This window comes from Triticum dicoccoides, chromosome 4A (assembly GCF_002162155.2).
Source record: "Triticum dicoccoides isolate Atlit2015 ecotype Zavitan chromosome 4A, WEW_v2.0, whole genome shotgun sequence".
Classification (NCBI taxonomy): domain Eukaryota; kingdom Viridiplantae; phylum Streptophyta; class Magnoliopsida; order Poales; family Poaceae; genus Triticum; species Triticum dicoccoides.
In genome coordinates, this window is record NC_041386.1 from 748,642,457 (window position 1) to 748,665,814 (window position 23,358).

The 23,358-nt window shown below is 46.3% G+C and overlaps 2 pseudogenes; both read right to left on the reverse strand.

The window, feature by feature from the left end:
• Nucleotides 1-8,914: 8,914 nt before the first annotated feature.
• On the reverse strand, nt 8,915-11,500 carry LOC119284449 (annotated as a pseudogene).
• Nucleotides 11,501-11,612: 112 nt separating this feature from the next.
• Nucleotides 11,613-14,674, reverse strand: LOC119284451 (annotated as a pseudogene).
• Between the last annotated feature and the right edge of the window lie 8,684 nt (nt 14,675-23,358).

Sequence of the window (23,358 nt, forward strand, 5' to 3'; positions counted from 1 at the left end):
GGGGGCGCACCAGCCCCTTGTGGGCTGGTGTGCTTCCCTCTTATGGCCCATAAGGCTCATAATTTCTCCCGGGGGTTCCGGTAACCTCCCGGTACTCCGGAAAAAAAATGCTTGAATCACTCGGAACCATTCCGATGTCCAAATGCAACCTTCCAATATATGAATCTTTACCTCTCGACCATTTCGAGACTCCTCGTCATGTCCGTGATCTCATCCGGGACTCCGAACAAACTTCGATTCGTCAAATCACATAACACATAATATAAATCGTCATCAAACTTTAAGCGTGCGGACCCTACGGGTTCGAGAGCTATGTAGACATGACCGAGACACATCTCCGGTCAATAACCAATAGAAGAACCTGGATGCTCATATTGGCTCCTACATATTCTATGAAGATCTTTATTGGTCAAACCGCATAACAACATACGTTGCTCCCTTTGTCATCGGTATGTAACCTGCCCAAGATTCGATCGTCGGTATCATAATACCTAGTTCAATCTCGTTACTACAAGTCTCTTTACTCGTTCTGTAATGCATCATCCCGTAACTAACTAATTAGTCACATTGCTTGCAAGGCTTGTAGTGATGTGCATTACCGAGAGGGCCCAGAGATACCTCTCCGATACACGGAGTGACAAATCCTAGTCTTGATCTATGTCAACCCAACAAACACCTTCGAAAACACCTGTAGAGCATCTTTATAATCACCAAGTTACGTTGTGACGTTTGATAGCACACAAGGTGTTCCTCCGGTATTCAGGAGTTGTATAATCTCATAGTCAGAGGAATATGTATATGTCATGAAGAAAGCAATAGTGATAAAACTTAACGATCATTATGCTAAGCTAACGGATGGGTCTTGTCCATCACATCATTCTCCTAATGATGTGATCCCGTTCATCAAATGACAACACATCTCTATGGTTAGGAAACTTAACCATCTTTGATTAACGAGCTAGTCTAGTAGAGGCATACTAGGGACACAATGTTTTGTCTATGTATTCACACATGTATCAAGTTTCCGGTCAATACAATTATAGTATGAATAATAAACAATTATCATGATATAAGAAAATATAAATAACAACTTCATTATTGCCTCTAGGGCATATTTCCTTCAAATGCATTGATCTCTCCTTAAGTTGAGACGGCAGAAGATGATGGCAGTGGACTTTGGGGCGTGCGCATGCGGTGCACGCTAAGGGTCTGCTAGATCGGTTGGTGCTCTTGGTTCACCATGGAGCGGCTTGGTGAGGCCACCAAATTAGATGGTGTACTTTGGTGCGAGGTCAGGTCACATCAATAAACTAGTAGGTGTGACAACATAGATCATCAGGAAGGTGGCTTTGAATTGATCTATGTATTTGTTTTCTCAGTCTCTGTTAAATTATGATAAAAAAGGTTGTGTGCATCGCTCGATGCAGATGCCATCTGTTATCCTTTTTTACGAGAGAAAAAAAAGGTATATTATACCAACGGGGTCAACTTGTCTATTATTGGCCTACAATACGGAGCACGATAGGTTGCCATCGGCATGATGGTAGCATGGGTTTTGTATGTCAGAGAACTTTTAATGGTAGTATATAGTTTCTATGGTACATAACTCAAATTGGGATGTTGAGTTGACGGTAAAAGGTTAGAGCCAAATAAATGATCCTGATAAGTGCCACACGTGTAACATGAATACACGGCAACTCCAAACATTTAGTGACGTGAGGACGACAACTTTAGTTGTCAAGGGTGGCAACTTTCTTTTTGTTGGCATTTTAGTTTTTTGGTTGTTTTTTTCTTTTCAGATGGCAACTTTAGTTATAAAAACGTTAGGACGGGAGTGTTTCGTGCTTGGCACTTATCACTTGGAATAAATATAGGTTTACATGTACTCCCTTACCTACCGTTTATCTTGTTAAAGAATCTGTTTATTATACCGATAACCAGCTTTGAACAGTCTAGCCTACAAGTAAACATCTACTGGGGATGGTTGTTGAGAGATCACGAGGGGCTGTGGAACCAACTAGTAGTTGAGTCTTACACGTTTAACAGATATGTATACGGAAATATATGTGATCTCTTCGTCGTAACGTAGATGCACTTAACTTCGCCAAGCATCTCAAGACTAGTCCCAGCTGGGCATGGGGCGATTTGATTATTTGCCACCACTTATTTTGTAGTTTGATGATTTGTCCTCCATTACTTTGTAATTGATCCGATGACACCCTTTACCTGGCACTTTGCTAATTTGCCCTCTGGCAAGTGGGTCCGCAAACAAAGACCAAAATATCCTTACCAATCGATTGACCAGAAATCGCTCCACTCGGTCGTCGTTCTCGTCGTTCTCATCCCCTTCTCTCGCACAGGAGACGGCGGCGGCTACTGGACGTGACTCACCGCCATTGGTCGTGAACGGCGGCAGCCCTCGTGGTACTCGACGGTGGTGGCTACATCCCAGCCAGGAGGTGAGTCTCTCTCTCCCGCTCCTCTCCCCGGCCACATAGGGTTAGGGTGACTAGTCGCCGCCGCCGCCCATCGCGTTTTGCTCCGCCGCCGGCAACCACCTGCCTGTGCGTCGCTGCTCCGGCCACCGCTTGCCCGTTCGTCCCCGTCGCCTGCGTGCCCGTGCGCGCCGCCAATGCTGCTGCACTTGGCCGTGCGTGGCAGGCCGCGGGGGAGCAGCTGCTGCTCGTGGAGATCTCATGATTGCTTGCTTGCTACTGGAGCCTCATGATTGCTTGCTTGCTTGTTGTTGTAGATGAGCTAGGTGTTGGAGATGGCTGAACCAGAGACGGGTGAGCACGTTGTTGCAGATGGCTTCGACTTTCGTCTTTTGTTTGTTCCGGAGCTGAGGTGAGAAAGCAAGGTAGCTTCTTTTTGGTGCTCATCTGAATGCACATTAGCGAATAGACGCTAACTCCATCGTATATTTGTTCATTATTGATCATTGTCGAGTAGGCCACCTCCGCCACCGTTGGTGCTCACATTAACTATTAGAGTAACTCATAATGTCTACAAGCTTGATGATGGAAGCGAGCAAGTTGTTGACAAGCATGATGTTGTGTTTGGTTTCAACATTTCTGGTATGTCATGGGTTAGCTTCAGTGAAGCTGTAGTAGAACATATAAAAATGGGGATAGGCCAGGAGGTGCGGTTGTTTGCATTAGACACCGTCGAGAGCACAGTTGATCTTATACTTAATGGTTAGCAACTGAATTCGCACTTTATTGGCAATCATTTCTGTTAGCTAAGGTTGTTACATTAATTGGAGGCACTCAATGCAAAGAAAGTAGGAAAGAGGGCTCCAAAACAGCCAATTGCTCCCAAACAGCCGCAGGCTCTCAAAAAGCCAGCTACTCCCAAACAGCCGGTTGCTCCAAAAAAGCCAGCTGCTCCCAAATAGCCAGCTGCTCCAAAAAAGACAACTAACAAATCTGTAGAATGCAGTGCTAGCTCCTCTGTGGTTGTTGACAATTTAAACTTGTCAGTTTTTGAGATGGCACAAACACAATGGGTAGTCAATATAGAGTTTTTCCTGATGATGTGGAGTTTTCACCGGATGATGTTAACCACCCAGCTACAATGCAATCTCAAACTGCTTTTATGGGGTTGATAGCACTAAGAAATGTGAGTCCAATATGGTTAATCAGGAAGAACCACTCATAGATTGGAGCTTGATTGAGATAGCTCCTCCCATAACTGAAGAAGACAATATGTGCGATCCTTTTGGTATTAACGATGTCGACATTCCCATAACCGAAGAGAATATGTGTGATATTCTTGGTATCAACGATGAGGAGGTCCCTGAGCCACCACCTTGTCCACCTAGTGAGGAAGTTTACATGACCGATGAGGAGGACCGTCAGCTTTTCATTGAGGCTGCCATTTGATACGGCTCCAACATATGTATAATTTTTTATTGTTCCATGCTATTATATTATCCATCTAGGATATTTTATATGCATTTATATGCTATTTTATATGATTTTTGGTACTAACCTAATAACCTAGAGCCCAGTGCCATTTTCTGTTTTTTCCTTGTTTTTGAGTATCGCAGAAAAGGAAACCAAACGGAGTCCAATTAACCTGAAACTTCACGGAACTTATTTTTGGACCAGAAGAAGGCCATGGAGCAAAAGAGTTGGGCCAAAAGAGTCCCGGGCTGCCCACGAGGGTGGGGGGGACGCCCACCCCCCGGGCACGCCTCCCTACCTAGTGGACAGCCCGGAGACCCCCCCTGACTTGTTCTCGACACCAAAACCTCTTATATATACAGAAACCTCCAGAATATAACCTAGATCGGGAGTTTCGCCGCCGCAAGCCTCTGTAGCCTCCGAAAACCAATCTAGACACTGCCGGAGGGGGCAACCCTCACCGGTGGCCATCTACATCATCCCGGCGCTCTCCATGAGGAGGAGGGAGCAGTTCACCCTCGGGGCTGAGGGTACGTACCAGTAGCTATGTGTTTGATCTATCTCTTGTGTTCTTGAGGTGATACGATCTTGAGTTATCGCGAGCATGAGGCAAAGTTTTCAATATTTGTATAACTTCAAAGTGGAAGTTGAGAAGAGATCCCCAGGCAGCATTGTAGAGGTGGATATGATGATGGTTGACAGTATAGTTCGCTTTAACCGATTCTTTATGGCTCTTAAACCTTGCATTGATGGCTTAAAGCTGGTTGTAGACCATATCTTAGTATAGACTCAACTGCACTCACCGGTAAATGGAGAGGTCACTTAGCCGCTTGTGCAGCATTAGATGGGCATAATTGGATGTATCCTGTAGCATTTGCATTCATTGATGGTGAAACCAATGAAAATTGACCAAAGCGAGTGCACGCAGCACACAGGGAAGCCTTGTGAGCATGCACTTGCTTTCTTCCTAGATAGAAGGAACCCCATATGGGAGGATTATGTGCATGACTATTTCTCTCTGGAGAAGTTTCGGGTAGCATATACTGGAGAGGTTGAACCATTGACAAATAGGTCTCAGTGGCCACATGTACAATTTCCATTTGACATGGAGGCTCCATTAGACAAGAAAAGAGGTGTTGGAAGGCCTAGAAAGAACAAGTACAAGAGCTTCCTCGAAGGTGGAGATGGTGGTCCTAAAAAGAAGAAAGATCCAAAACAGCTAGGCAGCAAGAATAGATGCAAAAATGTGGCACAGGCAGTCCACGTGTCCGTTGAATGAACCAAAGCCAAGGTACTTGTAAATGATCAATGTTTATTTCATCACTTGTAATGATCAATGTTTATTTCATCACTTATTTTACTATGTACTAACTTGTTTACGTGCAGGAAAAGAAAGAAGAGAGCAACAAGGTATCTGGCTGATGATGATGCCTCAGCACCGGAACCTGAAGTGGCAGCCCCACAACTTGAAGTTGTTGTGACTCCCAATAGGCACATGATCACTATGCCACTTAGTCTTCAAGGCAGTCCCAATCCAGTGAAAAGAAGGATGTTGGCTACGGCGTTGGCTGATGAGGCAACACATGCAGCACCACAGATTGAAGTTGTTGTGACTCCCAATAGGCACATGATCACTATGCCACCGAATCTTCAAGGCAGTCCCAATCCTGTGACTAGAAGGTAAACACATCAACTATTCTTTGTAATGTTAATTTTTCCTTCCAAAGCTTATATTTCTCAACACATGCAGGATGTTGGCTATGGCATTGGCTGATGAGGCATCACAGCAACCGACCCAAACTGTGAAGGACGCCACGATGCAAAATGACATGGCCTCAACCTCGAAAGCTAGGAAGTTGACCCCGAAGAGAAGGAACATCTAGTGTTTTGCATCATCTTCTATGTTCTCTATGCTTTTAGTTATAATATGTCAGACTTGGCACCCATTACATTCTGTGCAACATGGCACCAATTATTGCCTTATGTTTTTGGTTGTAATATGCCAGACTTGGTAGCCCATACTAATTTTGTGCAACATCACAGCCTTATGTTAGATGATGTATGAAAAATTCAAAACGAATGATGTATGGACATGTGAAATATATGTTTTATGCTATATTGTGTTCAAATTGTGTGATGGTACATGAATATGTTCATCTGAAAAGATATGTTATATTTTGGATCATATGTGCATAAATTTTGTGAGAAGTTAGAAAAACAACCAAAATGCTGTCCAAATTACGCCAAAATGATGCCCAAATTTGAACCTTTTTTTAACAACCCTGAAAAAATTGAAATAATTTCAAGAAAAACAACCATATATGTATGACTATTCTGGTATAATTTGAGCTCATTTGGATGAGCCATTTTGGAGGAAATTTAAATTCAATTTTTCAGTTGTAAATTTTGACGAAATTTTGAAAGTTCTTGAAAAAATTCAAAAAATTACAGAAATTCTAACTATTCTGGGAAATTTTCAACTTATTTGGATCAAAGGTTCATCGTTTCGATGCATTTCAAGTTTCAGATCAGCCAGTTTGACCATCTGCCAATGTTTGCATCAGAAGGGACAGTGAAGAGATGCAGCACAGACTAGTCCTTCGAGCAGCAGCAGCAGCACGTTCAGAATGGGAGTAGCGGTGGCCGGCATGAGCAGCTCGCCGTGAGCAGCAGGGAGAGGCGTTGAGACGGGGAGCATCTGCGGTCAGGAAGAGCAGCTCGCCGTGAGCAGCAGGGAGAGGCGAGGAGATGCAAGGGGAGCAAGAGGGAGAGGTGGTGGCGGGGCGGAAGGGGCCTCCGGGGAGCAGCAGGGTGACGGCAGCGGTGGCGTCTGTGTGTCGGGACTCAGGAGTGAGCAAGAGCTAGAGTTCAGACTGTGTGTTTTAGTCAAACAGGTAAAAGGGCAAAATTGTCCTCTGTTTTGTGCACTTAAGTTGTTTCTCCTTCGCAAAGATTATTTTTGTGTACACAAATGGCAAAAGAACAAAGTGTAAACTAAGGAGTGGCACCTGATCAATTTCAATGTAATCTGTGGCAAAATATCAAAGACCAAAGTAAACGGTGGCAAATAATCAAATCGCCCTCTGGTCATATGGTCCTCACAAGAGTTTCTTGTCCGGCCTCCCTTGAGGACAGGCTCTTCGTAGTGAAAGTAGAGATTTTATTTCGTTTGAACCAAGTAGGAGATTATTAATATTGTTCAAGAATTCGACTGATTAATCAATTAACGGGTCAGTTAATGGATACTCTTAGGATGGCCGAACCGAATAGCACATATTCGTCGCGTTAATTTGTCAGGTTGATTAACTTGTCTGAGAGACTGATTAATAGGTTTCGGGCAGATTGATCGCTGTTGGCCCATTAACTTAAGAGCAAACAAAGCCCAAATTTTTGGCCCGTAACCCGTCCCATTCCCCTCTCGCTCCTCAATAAATAGGGTTCGACCAAATCGTAACATATTTGGTATATTACATAGTTTAGAGCATTAGAGTGTGGTATAATGCCTAAAAAGTTTATATATATTTAGGCAGATTTCTATTTAATCTACCGATTAATGGTCGACTGATTAATCCAATTAATAGGCTGATTCACCAATTAATCGCTACTCCCAAGCCGACCGAGCAGCTACCAGTTACCGATGTATTTAACAATGTTATTAATATTAGGGGTGGAAACGAAGCAAATCTAACCTGCCAGAAATATTCTAAAAGCAAAGGCTTGAAGGTAGCCAAACTCCCCTCCTCAAATGCCCACGGACGCGTCCAAGAACAATGACATGATAGCACACAAAAATCGTCCGCTACATCCATGAGCCTCAAACTTCATACCCTAAATCCGCACTAGCCATGCAAATTACATACTACGTTCATATCTAAAACTATGCATCGTCGGAGATATTGACGAACTCCGTGTCTGGCTCTAGGTAGATGGGCAACTACAGCAACTCCGGAGCCTGCGAAGGCTCCGACTCATCGTCGCCCGAACTAGAGGCAAGGAGCTCGTACATCTCCGTCCTCAGCTGCCGAATGAAGCGTCGGTTGGCCTCCACATAGGCCTCGTCCTGGGTGGACTCAAGGATGGCGGACTGCTCCGGCATCTCCGCCGCTTGCGTGACCTCATACTCCGCCATGACGAAGCCCGCAGCCGGCACCACCTCCTCCTCCGGCTCTGCAAGCGGGCGACGAACTAGAAGTGATGCGGTGGAATTTGTTTTGTGTGGAGACGTCTAATATGTTTGCAAACAAATTAAGTCTTGACATTGATTATAGTTGTAAATGCATATGTCAACAAGAAAAATAATAATGCTCTTATGCACATGCTAACATTGAGTGCTAAAATACATTTTCTATTTTGTCAACAACGAATGTGTATAGACATATTTTAAAGTGTAGTTCATTCATTTTGCTCCGTATATAGTCTATTTTTTAATCTATAAAAAGACATATATTTAGGAATGGAAGGAGCATTATACAATCGTGCTCTAGCTAGACAGGCGAGGCGAGTACAAACGTAATCACCGTCAATCGGTACCCACACTACGTTCAACATGTTCGTCATGGGTTGAGGAGCTAATTTGGATCAATTTGAAAATAGTGAAAATCATCTTCAAGATCATTTAACTTCGCTCCAGATAAGATATGTATGCAAGATCATCCAGTATTGATACTGGAAAGTACAACACATTGTAAACACAAAACATACACCCGAACATACAATATTATATCAGGAACATCCCAGGCACCTACACCACATTATCTAGTAAACAATTATAGGCCACAAAGTTCTTAATTACTACTCCCTCCTTCCCAAAAGTGTCGCCGATTTAGTAGAAATTTGGGATGGAGAGAGTACAAAACAGGAATAGCATGATCAACCGTGAAATGCCAAAACAGCGGCAATGGTTAACGAACTGGCAAGAAAATTCATGGACCAACAACCGGTATTGCCGCCCTTCTCGATGTCATATGGATGGGTTAGCCGAGGCCAGTCATCAATTTCTTAGCAGGTCAGTAGGGCTGATGCCGGCTTCTATTTTTCTTTTCTACACGCGATACAAGCGAAATGGAGATCCACGACTTCTTCGTCGCTGCGACATCGTCCGAGCGCCAGCAACATAGGCGGCCATCCTCGCCTCCTGTCCACCCAAAGATGCCCTTGTTTTGGCCAAGGCTCTCAAGACTGCTTCCAGCTGGGCATATGGTCCTGATAACTCCTGTGTGGCCTCCTTCGAGGACAGCCTCCACCCAATCGATCGCTCCCGCAGGACTGTTTTTTACAGGGAAGTAACCTAGTGTCCCCTTGCTGGTCCCACCGATCGCCCATAACCGGTCGTCAGGCAGAGAGTAGTGGCAATCAACGAAGTAGTCCAACTGTCAATAGAACAAATACAAGAATTTCAGAGGGCAAAATGAACTTCAGTTTTGTATGATCTCATTTCAACAGCAATGCACGCATGGAAAAAGAGTCGAAAAGGCAACTCGTCAGGATGTAGAGACAAAATGGTACTTGCAAGCACAACTTTTGATGATAAAGAAAAGATTCAGAGCAAAGCCACACCCACAGAGATATCTCAAAGTCATTCTGGCTGTTGTGTAAGTGGATGAATCTCTTTTCTATGGCCAACAAAAAAGAATGTTACAATCATATTAAATTTTTAAAATTAAATGAAATTAACAGTAATTTGGAATGCTATTGTGCTCTGAATTATCAAGAGAAAACAAGAACATGTGCATGTACCATCGAGATTGACTGTAATACTGAAACAAAAATTCCTATTACACAATACCAAACCATGATCAGCATATAGTGAACTCAATAATAAGATGGAAATAGAATGTACAAGGTAGGTTAAGCAGGCTTGTGTACTCACATGGTCAAGGTTCCACTTATCACTAGCCAGGGAACGAGCATTCTCTATATTCAATATATAGTCCCATCATTCCAGTCCCAACTGCTGCAATAATTAAATAGCAAACAGCGTAATGTTAAACTTGTGTACTTGTTAAGTAACTGTAAAACAAGTAGGGGATGCATAATATCGGGGGTGAAAACAGAGAAGAATCGGTCTGAAATATTCTCAAAACACAGGCGAAAGGGGTAGGAGTTTCTTTGCCAATTGAATAATTTAACAGAATCTTTTACTAGCTTCATGTTGAGAGAAATTACCTTAGTGTTTCAATATGAGTCAAACACCAAAGCTTCTGATATGTGTTTCCATAGAAACCCACCTTGGAAACAGAAGTCTCCGCATTCATAACCTATTGAATAGCAAATATCTGATGGCCATCACCAAAAAGTTGATAGATATAGTGCAATAAATTTAGGGAGTAGTACTCAAGTGACAACATATCGTGCAATTCAACTATTATACCGTGAATCCCTAAGTATTTAAAGCACGACATAGGAAAAAAACACATACAGATAGCAAATCATCGTCCTCATTGATATCACCATCAGTGTCGAAGACGCATATTAAACCATCAATTGCCGCAGAAATGAGTTTACTCTGTTGATTTGGCGCAAATCGAACCTGTCCAACAAAGAGCGATAAATCAGCACAACAATGACTGGTAACCACCCAATCGAGAAACTATAGTGGATAAATATCATGTGGCTGTTATGAAGTAGATGCAAATGTATGAACACTGAAGACAGCAACGTCACCAGACAAGTTAACAAAACAAAGGTACGTGACAGCACTCAAGTAAAAAAAAAAGTATGTGACAACACTAATTGCCACTATAATTGCTGTAAAAGGATATCCACATACATGGGGTATGCAAGTTAGGCTTGTCTTATTGTAAAACAAATGTAAAACTCTGTAGGACACATATTTCAGTAAGCAGCAGTGGAATTTTTTTACGAGAATGTCTGTCTGCACAACCGACCTGATTTATACAGTACCAACGATTACTCTGGAGGACTGTGTTGACAGAACTTCAGTCAAAAAAAGATACGCCCACAATCTACTAAGAAAATCTAGTAGTCGTGTTTGCAGATCTCATGATTAGTAACAGTTGTGTATTCTGCAACCAAGAAGACAAGGTTTGCATGGCGTGATACCAACAGACATCCGAAGAAAACACACACACACACACACACACACACACACACACACACACACACACACATGAAGACAGGTCTGCATGATTAGTAACAGTTGTGTATTCTTCTACAGATGAGTGTTCTTGAGTTTTGACATGTATATACAAAGCTATCAAGTAACACATAATCCCACATAGCCCGCATAACACAAGCACATACACAAGCATCCCAATTAAAGGCAAGCCAAGCAGAGACACACCTTGGTTCTAGTCAGAATAGATATGGCGTATGTGTCCCTTTAGACCGGGATAGATATGGGGCATGTCTGCCTTTAGAACGGGACAGATATGGCGCTTGTGTCCCTTTAGAGCCAAGACGGGGCACTCATCGATAGATAGTTCCTCGAGGGATGGGAGATGTTGCAGGAGTCCCTCCGGTAATGTCTTTAACCTTGGGCAATTATCAATAATTAGCTTCCTGAGCTGAGGGAATGATATAACTGCTACTTGTCCTGCCACCTTCTCGTTCCATGTCTCTAGCTTAGGCATCAAGTAAACTATCATGATTTCCAACTTAGGAAAAAATGGTGGTGTAGAAATACAAGATTCCTCATTATCTGTGTCATCATTACCAACACATATGCTTGTCAAGCTATCCAAATTATACATATACAAGGACCAGAGAGAGGGCAACTGCCATAATGGTGGAAGATCTTTGCAGTTATTGCAGCTCCTCAAACAAAGTTCACTCAGATGTTCTAGCAGCATAGAGTTGTGCATCCATGTCGACAATTTAGCACCAGTATAATTAGTTAACATTAAAACTTCAAGTCTTTCATGAGGATGAAGAGCTTCCAATATTCCTTCTGCATTAGTATCTACTTCACATGGAGCATTTATGCTGTAAGGTTCATGTAACCAATTTAGTGACAATCGTTTCAAATTATGCTTGGCGCACATATTGGCTTGTTTGGCTTTTTCTGCACTATGCACTTTTCTCAGCTCTATCAGACAAAGACCACCACCTAGATTTAAATCTTTCAGTTGATCCATTCCATGACCTTCATCACTATGAATGACATAATGTGTCAACGTCTGAAGAAAATTCAGCTGACCAATACCTTGTGGCATACGCTCCAAACTAAGACAACCAACAAGGAAGATGTGCTGAAGACTGCACATATATCTCATTTCTTCCGGTAATTCCATAAGGTATGTGCAACCAATGAGCTTCAGTGTTTGTAAGCTATACAACATGGCAATGGCTTCAGGCAGTGAAGATATATTGGAATAAGAAAAATCTAGATAGCGAAGATGCTTCAAGTTTGGCATATATTTCTTGATTGCGAATGCCTTCAATGCTCGTAAGGACACGAATATTGACTTGTTCATACTCAAAGGAGTCCGAGAGTCCCTCCCAAATTCTTCCCACCCTGGTTGCACTAATATCGTGCATGGTCTAGGAGCAAGAACTTTCTCCATGGTAGCAATGGCATCACCGCTGACATAACCAAGTGACAAGTGTCGTACCTCATGCAGTATAGAACTGGCTTCTGCGAATCCCTGCAAGATTTCATGACATGATTGAAATTCTTGCAGAATGGAGCAGTCATTCCTGCTTACAGAGTGTGCAAGATCATGCATGAGATCATGCATGTTGCAAGTAGTTGGCAGGTAGATGAAGTCATCTTCTCCTATTAATTTGGCGAGTACATTATTTTGAATCTTCACATCTTGAAGGAAACATCTCCAAACTAGAACATCAAAGATTTGTTGGCCTCTTATCTCTGATGCAATAAATTCATTTGCCATCCATAACTGGATTAACATGTCTTTATCCATCAGACTATCCTTGGAAAAATTAGCACAGAGGGAAAAGCATATTTTTGCTTCTGATGACAAGTGATCATAGCTTAGCTGTAGAGCAGGTACAATCCCACTATTTATGAGGATTTCATCTTTCCAAACATCACTATCTAGAACTGAGAACCACTGACTAGGATGCTTTGAACAAAGTAAAGCTGCAATGGCCTTGATAGCAAGAGGCAAACCCTTACACTTGCTGACAATATTCTTAGCTATTGAAATCAATTCCTCTTGCTTTTCGACTCCCATGATTGATCCTCATTTAGAAGTGATATCTGATGTGGAGGATGTGTGCCCATGATAGAAGCAACCTGATTGCTGCGGCTTGTCACAATTATAGCACTGCCTGAGCCAAGCAATGATCTCATATCATCCCACTTCTGTCTATCTTCATTCCAAACATCGTTCAGTACTAGGAGATACCTTTTCTTGCCCAACACTTCACTAAGTTTCTTCTGCATTGCCTCCATCTCGGTCAAATCACACTTCTTCATGGTGGCCACTTGTATTATAGACTGGATAATATCTTCGATAACGAATTTGTCAGAGACACATATCCACAAGACCAACTCAAAATGAAGCACCACTCTCTGGTCACTGTGCACAAGTTGAGCAAGGGTAGTCTTACCAATTCCCCCCATACCAACTATGGTGATCACCATGACGTTAGTATTATTGTCATTGTTGTTGTCCGAGTGATCGAGCAATATCTTCACCACTTGTTCCTTCTCATCTTGCCTGCCGACTATCTCTGATTTATTGACATGAGAGTGTGTTTGCGGATGATCAATGGTTGGTGCCTCGACCAGTGAAGCTTTGGCCGTTCCTTGAGTAAAAAAAATAAAAAAAATAAACTGGATGCATAGAAATTTTGGTCGAAACAGAGACAACAGCTGCTACCCTTGATACAGTTTGACAAACGTACTATAGTTTCTTGCCGTTGTCCCTCACCGAGGTAGAGCAAAAAAAAGAGCAGCAGCTCAGGAAAGACAATATAGTGTCCGGACTCTCCGCTGCTACCCATGCAACTTGTACGAGTACAATTTTGGCTCAGGATGGCATCCTCTCTTCTACTCCCTCCATAAACAAATATAAGAGTGTTTAGATTACTAAAATAGTGATCTAAACGCTTTTATATTTCTTTACAGAGGGAGTACGATAGAACGTGCAACAGACTTGACTGGGAGCTCAGCTATTTGTGCAGATAGCAACAACGATTAATTGAAGATTTACCGAGTAATATGCGTCAACTCATTCTAGTACATAAAAGGACCATCTTAGGCATTTCATTCTGAATTTGATATTCTTCTCCCCTCAAGACATCCTACTTCCTTTTTCAAACAAACACTCTACTCTAGTTGTTTCAGTATATGATCTACGCAGTACATGTACATCAGACCAAAGATACAACAAAGGGAGCGCAGCAGGGCAGAGGAGGACAACATTCAATTATGGAACTTCTGTTTTACGAGAACAACAAACTTGACTGGGAACAAAAGACGCCACTCGTCACTCCGCCTCCTATGCCTCCTCTCCTCCCTCATCCCCTCCACCGGCGACCCCCCACCATTTCGTGATGCCACCCTCCTCCCGATGGCCGGACTCCATGGCCGACACTCCCCGCCACCGATTCGCAGCGTGGATCTGCGCGGCCCCCACCCGCCGCATCTCCGACTTCCCCGACCTCCCGCCGCCGTAGCAGCCGCAGAGGAAATACCTCGCGTTTGCCAGCGGCCGTGGGGGACATGGGTGCCGGAGATAACGGACCGCGAGACCCACTCCAAAAACTGGCTCGGGTCGTTTCACACGGCAGAGCTCGCGGCGCTCGAATACGACCGGTGGCAAGTCTGGTTCCATGGCGTTTGTTAGACTGTACATTGTATGACAACTGTATTTGTACCTGTATTGTATCTCTTGGTACCTTATATAAAGAGATAGGCCACGCACCAGATGCGTTGAGCCAGTTTCCACCAAATCACAAGTCTAACATGGTATCAGAGCAGGTTTTCGCAAAACCCTAGCCGCCACCCCCTGTCCTTGGTCCCGCCGCCGCCACCCCTCTCGGTTGCCGCGCCGCCACCAAGATCGCCGCCACCATGAGCTCCGCTGCCGCCACCTCATCCTCTTCCGCTGCCCTCTCTGCCACCGCCCCTGCGGCGTCGCCCTTCATCCCGCCCCAGCTTGCCGCGATCCTCGCCGCGAGTAACACGAGCCAGATGGCCGCGCCCACAACCTCGCGCCCCCTGTACCTCGGCTCGTCGCAGTTCGCTCCAGGGTTCCTCCCTACGCCGCCGGCCTACGCCTCGGCCCCCCTGGTGCCCTTCGGTTCGGCACCACCCCCGGCTCCATCAGCGCCGTCGCCCTCGCTCGCCTCCACCGCGGCCGATCTCGCCGCCCATGCTGGAACCGCGGTCATCGACGGCCCGGCCGCTGGCCCCTATCAGCTCACGCACCTCATCTCGGTGCGTCTCATGCAGGACAATTACCTGTACTGGCGGGCGCAGATCTTGCCGCTCCTTCGCAGTCGCCACCTCGAAGGCTATGTCGATGGGAGCCTCCCGTGTCCGCCCGCCCTCGACCCTGCGGTCACGGCCACCGGCGCCCGGGTCTCCGCCGAGAATCCGGCGTACCGCGCCTGGGTCGCACAGGACCAGGCGATTCTCTCCGCTCTTCGGTCCTCGCTCACGGGGGAGTTGCCAGCCTGGTGGTGTTCGCCGCTACGTCTCTTGATGTCTGGGCGACGCTGGCGGACAGTTTTTCGGCGAACTCCTCCGCTCGCGCTTCGGCTCTTCGCCAACAACTCCTTGAGTGCAAGAAGCTCGACTCCTCTGCGCACGTCTACTTCAACAAGATCAAGACGATCGCCGACACACTGTCCACCATCGGGGAGCCGCTTCGTGACACGGAGTTCACTGACTTCGTTCTCCGAGGCCTTGATCAGGACTACGACAATCTAGTTGAGCGGTGCGGGGTCGTGAGACGCCTTTGTCCGCTCGGGACTTGTATGCACGCCTCCTCTCCACCGAGCAACGTGTTGACGCCCGCCATGCCGCCATGCAGCTGAATGATCCTCAGGCTCACGCCGCCTACCGCGGTGCCTCGACTGGTGGCCATTGTCCACCTCGCTCCCCTGCTGGCTCCTCCACAGGAGGTGGTGGCCGCCAGCCTCCTCCACTGCCGTCGTCACGTGGTCCTCCTGTGACCACCGATCGCCAATGTCGGCCCAATGTTGCTGGTCTCTCCCCGTCCAGGTATCAACATCATTGATTCCAAATGGGTTTTCAAGGTCAAACGACATGCGGATGGTTCTATTGAGCGATACAAGGCTCGTCTCGTTGCTAAGGGCTTCAAGCAACGGTATGGTCTTGACTACGAGGATACCTTCAGTCCCGTGGTTAAGCCAACCACTATTCGTTTGCTTCTGTCGCTTGCTGTCACACGAGGTTGGTCACTTCGTCAGTTGGACGTTCAGAATGCGTTTCTGCACGGTGTTCTTCAGGAGGAGGTCTACATGCGTCAGCCCCCTGGGTACGTTGACCCTGATCATCCGCAACATCTTTGTCGCTTGGTGAAAGCGCTCTATGGTCTCAAACAGGCGCCCCGTGCCTGGTATGCTCACCTGGGTTCTGCACTCCGTGCTCATGGATTTGTGCCTTCCACTGCTGATACTTCACTGTTCATTCTTCAGCGACCGGAAGTCACTATGTACATTCTGGTCTATGTTGATGATGTCATCCTTGTCAGCTCCTTTGTTGCGGCGACTGATCGTTTGGTTCTGGCTCTCAGTTCTGATTTTGCTGTCAAGGATCTCGGTAAACTTCACTATTTTCTTGGACTGGAAGTTACATATCCACCAGATGGTCTTGCTCTCTCTCAGCGGAAGTACTCTCAGGATCTCCTGCGGCGTGCTGGCATGTTGGAGTGCAAGGTTGCTACTACTCCCATGTCATCCACTAAGATGATTTCTGCTACTGCTGGGACTCTCCTGTCTGCTGATGATGCTACAAAGTACAGAAGCCTTGTTGGAGCTCTTCAGTACCTTACCATCACACGGCCTGATCTTTCATATGCAGTTAATCGTGTCTGCCAGTATCTTCATACCCCTCGAGAGCCCCACATGACTGATGTCAAGCGTATTCTGCGTTATGTTCGCTCCACCATCTCTTATGGACTTCATCTCCGGTCAGCGCCCTCTAGCATGCTCTCGGTCTTCAGTGATGCAGACTGGGCTGGTAACCCAGATGATCGGCGATCCACGGGGGGATATGCAGTCTTCTCTGGACCTAATCTGATCGCCTGGAGTGCTCGGAAGCAGGCTACAGTTTCTCGGAGTAGCACTGAAGCTGAGTATAAGGCAATTGCTGATGCCACTGCTGAGCTTATCTGGGTCCAATCCCTCCTTCGAGAATTGAAGATCTCTCATAGTCAGCCTCCTACTCTTTGGTGTGACAACATCGGCGCTACATACCTCTCATCAAATCCGGTATTTCATGCCCGAACGAAACACATCGAAGTTGATTATCATTTTGTCAGAGAGCGTGTTGCACAGAAGTTCCTGCAGATCAAGTTCATCTCCTCCAAGGATCAGCTTGCTGATATCTTCACCAAACCGTTGTCTCTTTCTTTGTTCATAGGCTGTAGACGCAATCTTAACTTACTGAGTACCTCAGGCCACAGTTAAGATTGAGGGAGGGTGTTAGACTGTACATTGTATGACAACTGTATTTCTACCTGTATTGTACCTCTTGGTACCTTATATAAAGAAGAGATAAGCCACGCACCAGATGCGTTGAGCCAGTTTCCACCAAATCACAAGTCTAACAGTGTTGGGGCGCGCCTAAACTTCCCATGGGGGATGGCGCCCGTCAACCTCGTCTCGCCCGCCTCCCGGAGTGTGAATGCGGCCATGGCTCAAGAGGACCGGGACGCGAGGGAGCGCCTCGAGGCGGAGGTGCCACCGTGAAGTACATGCCGGACCTCGGCCGCCAGTACCCGGAGGCGGAGCGGGCGATTTTCGCGGAGCTCGCAGTCGACGGGATGGTCATCGCCATCTCCGAAGACGAGGAGGAAGGCGACGATGACGGCGGCAAGGACGAAGAAGAGTTCGTTGTTGAAGAGTAGCGGTGCAACTTCCCCGACTCCGTCGACGACGGCACCAGCCCGGACCCAATGGACGGTGGAATGTCAAGGCCAGATTGGCTCGACCTCTACAAGGGTGATGATGATGATGATGATAAAGTATAGTTAGTTTTAAGTTTATGTTTATGTTTAAATTGGAATTTTGGTTGTCAAGACAATGTGTCCAATCTAGGTTGTTTAAATCGAAACTAGGTTGAACTTTATGCAAATTTGGTTTTTACTCCGTTAAATTTAAGAGCTCGATTAGGTCCGACCAAATGTTAGTGCACTAAAAATCATCCACTAACTTTTGCTCGTCTAGATCCTCCTCTATATTATAGGGGATCAGTTAGAATTGCCCTAAAACTGGCAACAAGAGCATCTGCGTGCGTAATTAGATAAGCTGTGCCTGAAAAACAAGTAACTGGATAAGCTCTGTCTGAAAAACAATTAACTGGACATAAATATACTCAGAACATTCAGCTGTTACAGTGTATGATATACAAAAACTGCTATACACTCTGTCTGAAGACTGCTCCAGTGATATGCAACAACAGAGGAAAAGTAAGTTGTTGGACTCCTCTGTTTTTTCCTGGACCGCTGCATGCTCTGTTTTTTGACCTGCAGCAACCGTAATACAATCGCATGTAGCCGGCCTCTTAATTTCCCATCTTAAAAGAATATTAACGACTCTCCAACCCACGTAGTGAGAACCTAATCGCATTTAGCCGGCCTCTTAATTCACCTTCTCCTCGCATTCCACAAAAAAATTTCCAGAGTACTTTTCTCCAGTCAATACACTATAATTCCACAAAAGTGAGTTGTTCTGCTTTGGGAGGGCCAAAGATGAACAAGACACATATAGACAATTGTTTGTATGTGAATTGGGTTCTTTACCTTTTAGTTATTTGGGCATACCGATCCACCACCATAAGTTATCTAATAAAGAATGGAAATGTATTGAAGATCGAATAGAAAAAAAGTTGAGCTGCTGGAAGGGTAAACTTATGTCTTATGGAGGTCGGTTAGTGCTGAGTAACTCAGTACTGACTAGTATGCCGATGTTCCTACTATCATTCTTCGAAATTCCGAAAGGGGTACGAAAACGACTTGATTTCTTCAGATCTCGATTCTTCTGGCAGTCAGATGAGGCCAAGAGAAAATACCGTGTCGCGCGATAGGACATTCTTTGTCGACCAAAAGACCAGGGCGGTCTCGGTATTGAGAACTTAGAAATCAAGAACAAATGCCTTATGAGCAAATGGCTCTACCGGTTAGAGACTGAGCCGGAGGGCATGTGGGCACAGATTTTGTGTAATAAGTATCTACAGTCGAAAACACTCGCTCAGGTTACCATGAGACCAACCGACTTGCTATTCTAGGAAGAGCTTATGAGAGTGAAGGACTTGTTCTTTCGTAGGGTCAAATTCCTAGTTGGCAATGGGATGTCAACAAGGTTTTGGGAGGATACGTGGTTAGGAGAGATGCCCCTGGCCGTACAGTATCCCACCCTCTATAACATTGTGCAACGTAAGGAGGATTACGTAGGCACGGTTCTACATACGAGTCCATTGAATATCTAGTTCAGGCGTGCGTTAGTTGGTGAGCGTTGGACTGCATGGATGCACTTGGTTCGGAGATTGACAGATGTTCAACTCTCCAACCAACCGGATTCGACGCAATGGAAACTAGCTAAGAATGGGGTTTTTATGGTAAAATCTTTCTATTTGGATTTGGTTAATTCTGGCCCGATCTCGAGATCGTTGCATATTTGGAAGATTAAGGTTCCTTTGCACATTAAAATATTTGTGTGGTTTGTACACAAACAAGTGATTCTTATAAAGGACAATTTAATCAAGAGGAGATGGGTAGGCAGTCCATGATGTTGCTTTTGTGATCATGATGAAACAATACAATATTTATTTCTTGAATACCCACTGGCCAAATTACTTTGGAGAACGATTCATATAGCCTTTAACATTATTCCTCCAGTTGACATTACATCGTTGTTTGGAACATGGTTAACTGGGGTTGAACATACTACGGCGGCTCATATCCGGATTGGAATATGTGCGCTTTTGTGGGCTATGTGGAATTGCAGGACTGACTTGATATTTAACAGACAACACAATTTAACTTTCTTGCAGGTCATCTTCAGAGCTACTGCTTGGATCCATACGTGGTCCTTACTCACTCCTATGGAACCCAGAGAGCCTTTGGTTACTAGGTGCAACCAGTGGAAGATGGTAGCACGGACTTTATTCAACCGGTTCGGATGGCGGTCGCATAACAGGATAGGAGTCTAGGGAGCTTATCCTTCTTTTTGCCATTCCAGTTGTGATTGTCGGCATGGACTATGTTTTTTATTTTGCTCCACTTGCGAGCTGTAATACATTAACGACTTTGTGCTTTTTGTGAACTTTTAATAAGATGGCTGCATGCATCATTATGATGCAGAGGCCGGGGGTACACCTCCATTTCCAAAAAAAAAGTACACTATAATGTCCAGCACTGAAGTTGTATTTCAGCAAGCAGCAGAGAATGTACAACAGGCTTGACAGGGAACTAAAGGAAACCCGTCTCTGAATTCCTTCAAACATAAACACCGATTACTTGAAGATACAGTAACCAACCGCTACTTGTCCTGCCACCTTCTTTTTACCTCGTATCACAATCACAAGCAATTGATACAACTAAATAGTTAAGATAAAATAAAAAAATCTCAACAAATCAGTCTCCGCGCCCCTATTCCAACGCACGGGCAATTCACTAGCTGAAATGAAAGAAGCGTAACAGGTGTCATAATTAAGGTCTCACATAGAAAAACGGTAGCATTACATGTTCCATAACATGGGTGCAATTCTCTCTGTCAAAAAAAATATTGGTACAATTTCAGCAACACAATCTTGTTTTATAAATGAAACAGGCCAAGTACCATGATTTCAAGAGCTGGAGACACGATTATTTGATCTGGAGAAATAGGACATCACAATGGTAGAAAATCATGATTGCATTTTTAAGCAACCAAAGCTTCTGCCTCTTTCACAAGATCTGAGAGGAGTGGCCTGGCAGTCTTTTTCGCACCACCATCAGTCCCAGCGAAGAGCATGCAGCTTTCAAGGTTACACGTGATTCTCGAAGCCTTAGACAGTGTCTCCATGAATTTCTGATCCTAGGTAAAAACGTTTAACGATATGAAAGAGATAGAGAGAAAGTGAGAAAAGGTTATAACCTTATAGCCAACCTTATACTAAGCATTATTGTATGCGTAATTAATAATGCTAACTCTTCATGACATGGCATGTTCATATAGCCAGCAGTTGGCTATACTATTAACCATGCTCTTACTATTACTACTACGTATACTATTCAAATGATGCTTCTTCACAAAGTGTGAGTTTTTAGTTTACTCTCGCTCGGTAATAGTAGCACCAGTCCAGTCAAGCCCAAGTATTTATTAAGTGATAAAAAGGTGAGCCCCATGATTATTTAATTAAGCAGCAGAGGAGCAGTACAAGAAAAAGAAGGCAGCCTCTGTAAGTTGTTTCCCGAGAACAACAAACATATTTTTTTTCTTTTGGAAAAAAAGACTGCCCGGCCTCTGCATCAGATATTATTAAAAGAAATATCCAAAAGAAATATCGTATAAGAGCATCTCCAGCCGTTCGCCCCTCCCCCCCAGGGCGCCGAAAAACTGCGCCCTGGAGGCGAGCCGGCGCTAGTTCAGCCCCTAGGGGCGGCCTAGCTCCCAGACACGCCCCCAGGCGCCCCTCCCAGCCTTGGCAAATTCAAAGGTAGTTCATTCCCGCGCCCAAAAATAAACGTCGCAATCTGGCGATCAAGCGGTGATCGGCGATCGATGAAAAGTTCGGCGTACAAATATCAGAACGGAAGCGCGCATCAGACGGCGAGGTCGGCCTCCGGCATCGGCGGAGTCGGTGTGCGCGGGCTTGACGGGGTCTCTGTGCTTGGCGGCGTGGCTTCTGCGCTGCGGGCTGTCTCGGCGGCATCATCGGTCGGGCTTGGCGGCGGCGGCGGCGTGTGCATGGGCGTGGGCGGCGTCGTCGTGGGCGTGGGCGGCGACGTCATGGGCCCGGGCGTGGGCGGCGTTGTTGAGAGAAGCTGGTCCAGGATGAGGCCGACATGCGCCCTGTACCACGCCTTGACCGCCTCGTCGGTGCTCTGGAGCATGTCCGCCCCGCCCAGCAGGAAAGCCAGGTCGGTGTTCCTCTTCTTCGCGGCGACGTTGGTCCGGAGTAGGTCGAGCTTGACGGCGCTGGTCGACATCAACGCCGACCACCGCGCCTCGGTCTTCTCTTCACAAAGCTCGGGCCTATGCGTCGGCGACGCAGTGCTGGATGGATTCCTGCACGCGAGCGGTGGCTGCGTCGGCGTGTTTCCCCTTCTTGGCACCTTTGTTGCCGCCCGGCCGCCCTTCTGACGCGCCCGGAGCCAGCGCGTCCGGTTTGTATGTCTCCTTGGCCTTCTCGAGATTGCGCCGGACTTTCGCCCACTTGTCGCACTTGTCAATGCGCTTGTAAACGTGGAGGTACTTGAACTCGGCGTCGTTGTTGCTCTGCCTATACTGGCCGAACATGCGCAGCAACTGCGCGGGAATGAACAAACAAACAGTTGGCGGGCGTGCACGGCGAAGAGAGACGGAGACCGGCGTGGCATACCTGATCCTCAATGCTGGTGCCGCTCTCCGGGCGAGCGGCCACCTCCTCGACGACACCATGCCACTTGTTGCACGTCCCCTGGATGCGCCCCCAATGGTTCGCCATCGCCTTCGACCCGCGCTGCATGTAGACGCCTTTGAAGTAGGGGTCGACAAGCTTGCGCTCGTCGAACTCGGCCTTGATGCGCGCCCAGTACGTCTCGATGCTCTAGTTCGCGCCGGTGGTCGGGTTGAGGCAGACGACTTTCCATGCCTCGGCGAGGCATTCCTCCTCCTTGGACGCCCACTTGATGCGCGGCTCGGCTGACCTGGCCGTCCGCTTCTTCTTCTTGCGCCTCCTCGCCGGCTCCTCCTCATCCTCGTCCTCCTCCTCGTCCTCTTCCTCCTGCTCCTGCTGCTCCTCGTCGCCATAGACGTAGCCGAGCTCGCTGTCCATGCCGCCGCTGAGATCCACTGCCTCATCCGCGGCGAACCCGGGAGACGCGGCGGCCGCGGCCGATCCTTCTGCGATGATGTCGTCCATGTAGGCCTCGGTCTCGTTGGCGTCGCCGAGGTGCGAGAAGGGCAGTGCGCAACGGCGGAGAGGGGGCGTCGGGGAGGACGCGTACGCGGGCGGCGAGTAGTTGTATAGAGGGTACTGCATGCCGGTGAAGGTGGGCGAGGGCGTGTGCTGGGCCGGGTGCCCATGGGGGGACGTGACAATTGGGTTGAACCCACCGTGCACGTCCCCGTCGGCGTAGCCCGG